General features: G+C 45.0%; 1 pseudogene; it reads left to right on the forward strand.

Moving 5' to 3' along the window:
* Nucleotides 1–2,217: 2,217 nt before the first annotated feature.
* On the forward strand, nucleotides 2,218–5,011 carry LOC141021826 (E3 ubiquitin-protein ligase SINA-like 10; annotated as a pseudogene).
* The last annotated feature ends 4,399 nt before the right edge of the window (nucleotides 5,012–9,410 follow it).

Below are 9,410 nucleotides of genomic sequence, written 5' to 3' on the forward strand. Positions count from 1 at the left end.
AAGATGCATCCATCAACGATGTCCACCTCTTCGACTCAGGGCATCGGCCCACCGAAAGGTGGCTAAGTAGCAGCGGCTTTCGTGGCCAGTTTGACGTGCTTCTGAACAATGGCGTCCAAATATTCTAGCCGCTGGAAGAAGGCCAACGTCTTTCTGTCCTCGCTGGCCTTGTAGCGGCCTATGTAGATGATTTCCTTGTAGATGTGGATGTGCAGGTTGACGGTTTCTTGCATGGCGAGGCGCTGCGCAGCGAGCGCGGCCTCGAGGTGCACATTCTTCGTCGTGACCTCCTGCACCTACAGGGCCACCAGGGCTTGAAAGAGTTCGTCACCATGGAGCCCGATGAGGGGTGGCAGGCAGTGAGGAGCCTGGGAGTGCGGGATGGAGCAGTAGGGCAAGGTTGTCTGCGCGCTTCTTGACGGCGGTGAACTTGCGGATGGAGCGGACCATCATGTCGTCCATGCAAGAGGAGAAGCCGGTGTCAGCGAGGGCTACGACGCCGGCAGTCGCCAGCACCGTCTGGAAATGCTGCGGGGTGCAGGGCCGCAGGCCGGCATCATGGATGATCTGGCACAGCTGACTGCCGCTCGTGTCCATCGCCTCCATAGGTGCTTGTGGCTTATGGTCACTTGGTCTTGGATTGGAGTGAGTAGTGTTGCACAGAGACTAGGAGTAGATGGATTGGAGTGGTGGGGCGCCTTAATATGAGAGTCCAAACTCTGTTGCATTCACATCATGCTGGCTCTATTCTGCTTCTCCAATGAATTCCCTCTGCATGCTAATTGAGGATGCATCATTGACCGTTCAACGTCTCGGGAACCGCTACCCTCTCCCTCCTTGGCATTCAAGCCGTATCAATGTAAATGCGGGTCAAGAAGAGACTAGCCATTTACTACATTGTTCATCGCGACCATGTGGGGGTGCGATGTGAACGGCACATGCATGCTGTACTTATTCCACTTTCTTGTTTTGAACTCGTGACTTGTAGTAATGCTCAATTTTGAATATATAAATTTGGTTGTCGCGCCAATATATACAGCACTCCCGCCATGTAAGTTGGGTCACTGAAGTCAAAATTAGACACAAAACACGATGTGACGGACCACTCTACCTCCGTCCTGGTTTATTGCTCCTCGTCGTAATTGGTGCCAAATTTTGACCATAAATTTGACTAACAAAAGGTTCATGCATGCAGGACGAAGCTAGAAAAAAAGCAATGGAGTCATGTCTACGACAGTGGGGTCATCTTCTATTAATGAATAGTGATTAGTACTTAGTTTCTAAAGGATTTGCTAATTCCATTGTGGTCAATTGACCACAATCCTTACAAGGCAGCTCCGCCCCTACATGCATGTCACCAAAATTATATCATTGAAAACTATGTTCAAATACAAATAAAATGATATAATTTTTTTGACATGCACTACATTTGGTCAGTTAAATCTTTGGTCAAAATTTAGCACAAATTACAAAAGGGACTAATAAACCAGGACCTAGGTAGTACACTAGGTCGAAGATAGTGATACTACATATAATTAACGCCAAATAAGAGCAAGGGATCACACATGTCATTTACGACTGGAATAAAAATGCCATACACCAATTAAACATTAAGGCCGCAAGGTGATGCAGTGCTAGTTACATGAGGAAAGAAGAAAGATGCATCAATGGACGACGTCCACCTCCTCGACTCAGGGCGCTGGCCCACCGAAAGGCGGCTAAGTAGCAGCGGCTTTTGTGGCCAGGTCGACGTGCTTATGAACATTGGCATCCAAAGATTCGAGCCGTTGGAAGAAGGCCAATGTCTTTCTGTCCTCGCTCGCCTTGTACTGGCTTATGTAGACGATTTCCTTGTAGACATGGATGTGGAGGTCGACAGTTTCTTGCATGGCAAGGCGCTGCGCGGCGAGCGCGGCCTCGAGGTGCACATTCTTCGTCACGACCTCCGGTAGCTGCAGGGCCACTAGTGCTTCAAAGAGTTCGTCACCTTGGAGGCCAATGAGGGTGGCAGGAAACAAGGAGCCTATGCGCCCGGGCTGGAGCAGTACGACAAGGTCGACCATCATCTGGCACATGCGAGAGGCGAAGCCGGCGTCGACGAGGGCTATGATGCAGGTGGTCGCCAGCACCGTCTGGAAATGCTGCGCGGTGCAGGGCCGCAGGCCGGCGTCTTGGACAATTCGGCACAGCCGACTGCCGCTCGCATCCATCGACGCCATGGGTGCTTGTGGCTTCTGGTCACTTGGTCTTAGTCTTGGATTGGAGTGGGCAGTGCTGTGCAGAGACTAGGAGTAGATGGATTGGAGTGGTGGGGCGCCATTATATGAGAGTCCAAACTATGTTGCATTCACATCGTGTTGGCTCCATTCTGCTTCTCCAATTACTTGCTCCTACCTCTGCATGCTAATTGAATGCGGGGGCATCATTGACCGTTCAACGTTTCGGGAACCACTACCCTCTGCCTCGTTGGCATTCAAGCCGTATCAATGTAAATGCATGTCAAAAAGAGACTAGTCAGTAGTAGTATACTCAATATTGTGCACCCCGACCAAAGTGGATAGGAAAACGAGAGAACTACGTATTTATTTACGATGTAGATTCACTCATTTTGCTCCGTATGTACTCGTTTAGGGTGTAGTCACTTGTTGAAATCTCTAGAAAGGCAAATACTCCCTCCGTTTTTATTTACTCTGCATATTAGAGTTGTGTGAGGTCAAATTTTCATAAAGTTTGACCAAGTTTATAAAAAATAATATAAACATTTATCATAACAAATATATATGATGTTAAAGTACATTCAATAATAAATCTAATTGTATTGATTTGTTATTGCTTATGTTAGTATATTTTTTATAAACTTGGTCAAAGTTTATAAAGCTTGACTTTTACCAAAGCTAATACGAGGAATAAATAAAAATGGAGGGAGTATTTAGGAACAGAGGGAGTAGTCCCTCCTTTCCGGTTTACAGGGCTATACTATTAAGAGCTAGTACAATAGTGGGCTTATAGCCTGCTTACATGGTAATTTTGTCTCATGCAAGAGCCTGGCTATATGCGTGCTCCAAGGCTCCGCACCATGCCCCACCCCTACACAAAGACTGCCACGGGAGCGTTCGCAACTGCCACATTCGGGTTGCGCTTGGCTCTTCGCCTCTTCAAGAAGACAAACAATGATGTTACTACTTCTACAGTATCGAATCAACTGCGGCATGTCTGTCCACCGCGTGCGGGAGGGATAGCTTGTTGTAGTAAGTAAAAGCCTGTCCTTGTCTGCGAGCCACCGCGCGCATGGGCGAGGGAGAGGGCGTGTAGTAGTAAAATCAAGCTTTTCCTCGTTGTATGAGTTGACGCGACACATCATAGCACTGGACCCACATGCTTGCCTCTAAACATGGCAAAAGACCTGCAATGTACAATATATTTGCTCCAACATCTAACATTTTCCTCACCACAAATTAAAATATATATTCCTGCATTGACCAGATGAGCGTGCAAACTACAATCACCAGGATGACAGGTAGGGCCAGAAGATTATTTTAATCAAAAAATTCTTCGAGATGGCCTCATAGCATGGAGCCAACTCCAACGATTTTAAGCTTAGAGACACGGTACACGCTATCCTAGACTATGTCACTATACCTCCCCTACACATGAAACTGCCACACGAGCGTCCGGGTTGCGCATGGCTCTTCGCCTCTTCGGGATGTCGAACAATGATGGTACTACTGCAGTGGAGTACTGCAGTATGCTTCTGGTGATCTAACACCGAATGAACTGCTGCATGTCCACCGCGTGCGGGAGGGAGAGCGTGTAGCGAAAGCTTCTCCTAGTCCCGCGAGCCACCACGCTCATGGGCGAAGGAGAGGGCGTTGTAATCAAACTTCTCCTTGTTGTACAAGTTGACGCGACACATCAAAGCGTGCACTCGATATATTTCAATAATTTTCGTTTACCGATGCATTAATTACAACACATGCATGCATGTCGTGACTTTCCTTTTGATACTTGCATGTGTTGATTTAATGCACCTTCAAGTAGTATGAATATGTGACGGTAAAACTTTGTAATGCCCCGGCCCTAAAGAGAGAGATGGTTGTGCACGAGAAGGGCGAGATCATGTCGACGGAACAGGACCCGACGATGGAGCTCTCTATGGTCTCCATGGACCTCACCTTGCTCCACTGCCCCTTGTGCTTCCGCCCCTTGAAGCCTCTAGTGTACGAGGTTCGAATACACCTCGTCTGTTCGGCTGATCGAGCAAGGTGCAGGTTTCTTGATTGATGTGTTGTTCGATTGATTTGTGCAGTGCAAGGGAGGGCACCTAGTCTACGCGGCCTGCCGCGGCGAGCGCCCTGGGAACCAGCGACAGTGCCAGAAGTGCGAGCACGGCGGCGGCTTCGACGTGCGAAACACGGCGATGGACGCCGTCCTCTCCTCGTTGAGGGTGGAGTGCCCGCACGAAGGTTGTGGGCTCTACATCACTTACCACAAGCTAGCCGATCACCAGAGTGTGTGTCCGCTCACGCCCTAAAAATGCCCTGTGCTCGTCTGCGGCTATGAAGGACCGCCGCCGGCGCTGTCCCACCACATCAACACCATGAATCCCTTGCTCATGCACATGATCCAGTACGGCAAGGTGCTCTAGCTGCAAGTGCCAGTGTCGGAGCCACGGCTCTTGCTGTTCGCGGAGGAGGACGACCGTGCGTTTTTCTTGGTCGGCGGCGTGCTCGACATCGGCGCGCCTATCGCCATGTCGGTCATCTGCATCAGAATGGGGGCATCCCCATTACTGCAATACGCGGCCAAGCTATGGGCGAATGGCCCGCCGGGGGAGCCCAAAGGCAGGAATGACGACATCAAGTTGGAAATCGAGGTGACAAGCAGCAAGGATCCCAGCGATGTCGCCGTGCAGGAGCTGACCTTCTTCAGAGTTCCGCCCAAGCTACTGTCCGGGGCTGGGTTGTCGAGGACGGTGTCCCTCCACATTCAGATTGACAAGCTCACCTCCTAAATGATTCTACAGTGTCTTCTGTTTATCTTAGTAATATGCTAATATAGGGGTTAGCTCGGTCTACTTTAGCTTAAGAGATGGTGGGTTTTGGTGGCGATGCAACAATTACTTCGACATCAAGTCAGTAGTTAACGTAATTTCCAACAGTCGAACGGATATGTTGTGTATGTTGGATATAAAGATCCTTTGGGTAAGAAGTATAAGCAGCTTATATGCTTGTTTGTTCAGGAAGTGTTGCATACTTGTGCGAGTTGACGCGACACATCAAAGTAGTAGTACTACTACTAGTAGTACTCCCTCTGATCCTAACTTCACTTCACATAAGTCGAGGCGCAAATACCAAGGAGGGCCTGGTTGTGTCTACACTTGGACAACTTGATACGTCTCTAGCGTATCTATAATTTTTTTCCATGCTATTATATTACCTATTTTCGATGTTTTATATGCACTAATATGCTATTTATATTATTTTTGGGACTAACCTATTAACCTAGAGCCCAGTGCCAGTTCCTGTTTTTTTGCTTGTTTTTTAGTTTCGTAGATAAGGAATAACAAACGGAGTCCAAACGGAATAAAACTTTCGCGATGATTTTTCTTGGACCTGAAGACATCCAGAGGACTTGGAGTGCAAGTCAGGGAAGCCACGAGGCGGATCACAAGGATGGAGGACGCGCCCAAGGGGTAGTGCGTGCCCCCCACCCTTGTGGGCCCCTCATGCCTCTCCTGACCTAATTCTTTCACCTATATATACTCATATATCCCCAAACCAATAGAGCCATCCACGAAAACACTTTTCCACCACCGCAACCTTCTGTACTAGTGAGATCCCATCTAGGGACCTTTTCCGCCACCCTGCCAGAGGGGCATTCTATCACGGATGGCTTGTACATCAACTCTATTGCCCTTCCGATGAAGCGTGAGTAGTTTACCACAGACCTACGGGTCCATAGCTAGTAGCTAGATGGCTCCTTCTCTCTCTTTGATTCTCAATACCATGTTCTCCTCGATGTTCTTGGAGATCTATTCGATGTAATACTTCTTTGCGGTGTTTTTGCCTAGATCCGATGAATTGTGGATTTATGATCAGACTATCTATGAATATTACTTGAATCTTCTCTGAATTCTTATATGCATGATTTGATATCTTTGTAATTCTCTTCGAACTATCGGTTTGGTTTGGCCAACTAGATTGGTATTTCTTGCGATGGGAGAAGTGCTTAGCTTTGGGTTCAATCTTGCGGCGTCCTTTCCCAGTGACAGTAGGGGCAGCAAGGCACATATTGTATTCTTGCCATCGAGGATAAAAAGATGGGGTTCTCATCATATTGTTTGAGTTAATTCCTCTACATCATGTCATGTTTCTTAATGCGTTACTCCGTTCTTTATGGACTAATACTCTAGATGCATGCTGGATTGCGGTTGATGTGTGGAGTAATAGTAGTAGATGCAGAATCATTTCGTTCTACTTGACACAGACGTGATGCCTATCTTCATGATCATTGCCTTAGATATCGTCATAACTTTGCGCTTTTCTATCAATTGCTCTGCAGTAATTTGTTCACCCACCATAATATTTTCTATCTTGAGAGAAGCCTCTAGTGAAACCTATGGCCCCCGGGTCTATTTTCCATCGTATAAGTTTCCCATCTACAATCTTAGTTTCCTATTTACTCTTTTTGCAATCTTTTACTTGCCGATCTATAGAGCAAAAATACAAAATATACTTACTTTACTGTTTATCTATCTCTATTAGATCTCACCTTTGCAAGTAACCGTGAAGGGATTGATAACCCCTTTATCGCGTTGGGTGCAAGTTGTTTGATGGTTTGTGCAGGTATTTGGTGACTTGTGTGTTGTCTCCTACTGGATTGATACCTTGGTTGTCAAACTGAGGGAAATACTTATCTCTGCTGCTGCATCACCCTTTCCTCTTCAAGGGAAAAACCAACGCAAGCTCAAGAAGTAGAAGGAAGAATTTCTGGCACCGTTGTCAGGGATATCTATGCCAAGTCAAGCCATACCAAGTACCCATCATAAAATCTCGTCTCTTGCATTACATTATTCGCCATTCGCCTCTCGTTTTTCTCTCCCCCACTTCTAAAACGATTTTCAAAAATATTTGCCTTTTCTTCGCCCCTCTTCCATTCGTCTTCTTCGTTTGCTTCTTGTGTGTTCGCACGTTTGATCGCTTATTTCGCTCTAATGGCTAGTCCTCCCATTATTGTGAGCACTCCTGATAATGAAGTCCTCAATTTGAAACAAAGGGAAGGAGAAAATTTAAAAGATGCTTGGTATGGAATTTGCAATGCTCAAAATAGATCTACTCGAAAGCAATCTATTGCCGTTCTTCTTCGCAATTTTTATGTTGGAATTACTCCTTGGAATAGATATGTTCTAGATACCATTACCGGGAATTTTTTTTGGGGAGCCATACTTTTGATTCTTACAATGCCATGATAGATTTGCTAGGTCCCCCACCGCTTTTGAAATGGAACTGTTTTAACTTTGGAACATGTGATGCAAAGACTTGATATTATAGAAAATAAAATGGCTACTGTTGAGTTGATTGAAAATTTGGATAAAAACATTCATAATCAGATTACTCAATATGGATGTAAAGTAGGAGTTACTTTAAAGAATCTTAGGGAAAAGGAACCCATAGTTAACGAAAAGATAGATCCAGATTCTACTAGGATTCGCAAACTAGAAGACATTATTACCAACTTGGGTTCCGCTTTTTCCTCCGTTAAAACTACTCAAAATCGTCCTCCTACTAAGATTGCCAAGTTTACTTATGTTCCTAATAATAAGGGTGAATCTTCTAGTAAAGAAAATGAAGATCTCAAATCAATAAGTGTCCACCCCAATTTTTTCGATATTATTAAGGAACCAATTGCCACAAATGAATTTCTTGATTTCTTGCCTAGGAGTTTGATTATTGACAAAACCAAAGAACCTCCTAAGGATTATAAGTGTATGATCGAAGAATTGCATGCCAAAGATGATACCTAGATATATTCATGTTTTATGCCTAGCTAAGGGCGTTAAACAATAGCGCTGGTTGGGAGGCAACCCATTTTTGTTTTTGTTTTTGATTTTTAGGTTCTTATTTGCAATAAATAATTCATCTAGCCTCTAGTTAGATGTCATTTTGTGTTTCAATTAGTGTTTGTGCCAAGTAAGACCTTTGGGATAGCTTAGGGTGATAGTTGATTTGATCTTGCTGAAAAATAGAAACTTTTGCGCCCAGGAAAACAATTCTCATTTTAAACAAAAGTGTGATAAAATACTAATTCTTTTTGCAGAAGATTAACGAAAAAAATTCTTAGGTTGCCCTAATGTTTCAGAATTTTTGGAGTTACAGAAGTATTCGAAATATCCAGATTGCTACAGATTGTTCTATTTTTGACAGATTCTGTTTTCTATGTGTTGTTTGCTAATTTTGATGAATCTATGGGTAGTATCGGGGGGGGGGGGTATGAACCATGGAAGTGTTGGAATACAGTAGATATTACACCAATATAAATAAAGAATGAGTTCACAACAGTACCAAAAGTGGTGATTTATTTTCTTATACTAACGGAGCTTATGAGATTTTCTGTTGAGTTTTCTGTTGTGAAGTTTTCAAGTTTTGTGTAAGGATTTGATGGACTACGTGAAAGTGCTAGTTATCGACTAGAGGGAGGGGGGGGGGGGGTGAATAGGCAATTTTATGAAAGTCTTCAAAACACAGGGGCTTTGAAGACAAACAGTAGAAATGAACCTATTTATATGCAGCGAAAGGTAGACTACACTAGACAAGACATAGTCAAGTAAGCAATGAAGTGAAAGAATGAAGACTAGTAGCGGCTAGGTAGTATGGATCAGGATGGAAGATAGTATGAAGCCAAACAACAACAATCTTCACACAGTGAAGTCAATCAGACCATGCAAGCAGGCAATGACTTCACAAAGACAAACTATAAGTAAAGATAGGTAAGAGATATAACCAGTTTCTTGGCGAGGGCAAAGATTTGTTGGACCAGTTCCAGTTGCTGTGACAACTGTACGTCTGGCTAGGGAGGCTGAGATTCAACTCAGAAGACCGCGTCTTCACCTTATTCCCCTTGAGCTAAGGACACTTACTCCTTGCCCAATCACTTTGGTAAGTCTTCAAGGTAGACTTCCAAACCTTCACAAACTTCGTTCACCGGCAATCCACAATGACTCTTGGATGCTCAGAACGCGATGAATAACTGGCTAGAGGATTCATAGTCCTCAAGTGTAACAAGTCTTCAGATCACGCGGACAGAAGGACTTCAGTGATGCCTAACACTCTTTGGCTCTGGGTGTTTTGGGCTTTGTCCTCGCAAGGATCTCTCTCTCTCTCTCAAATGCTTCGGAGGTGGGTGATACGTCC

Source organism: Aegilops tauschii, chromosome 4, assembly GCF_002575655.3.
Source record: "Aegilops tauschii subsp. strangulata cultivar AL8/78 chromosome 4, Aet v6.0, whole genome shotgun sequence".
NCBI classification, from domain to species: Eukaryota; Viridiplantae; Streptophyta; class Magnoliopsida; order Poales; family Poaceae; genus Aegilops; species Aegilops tauschii.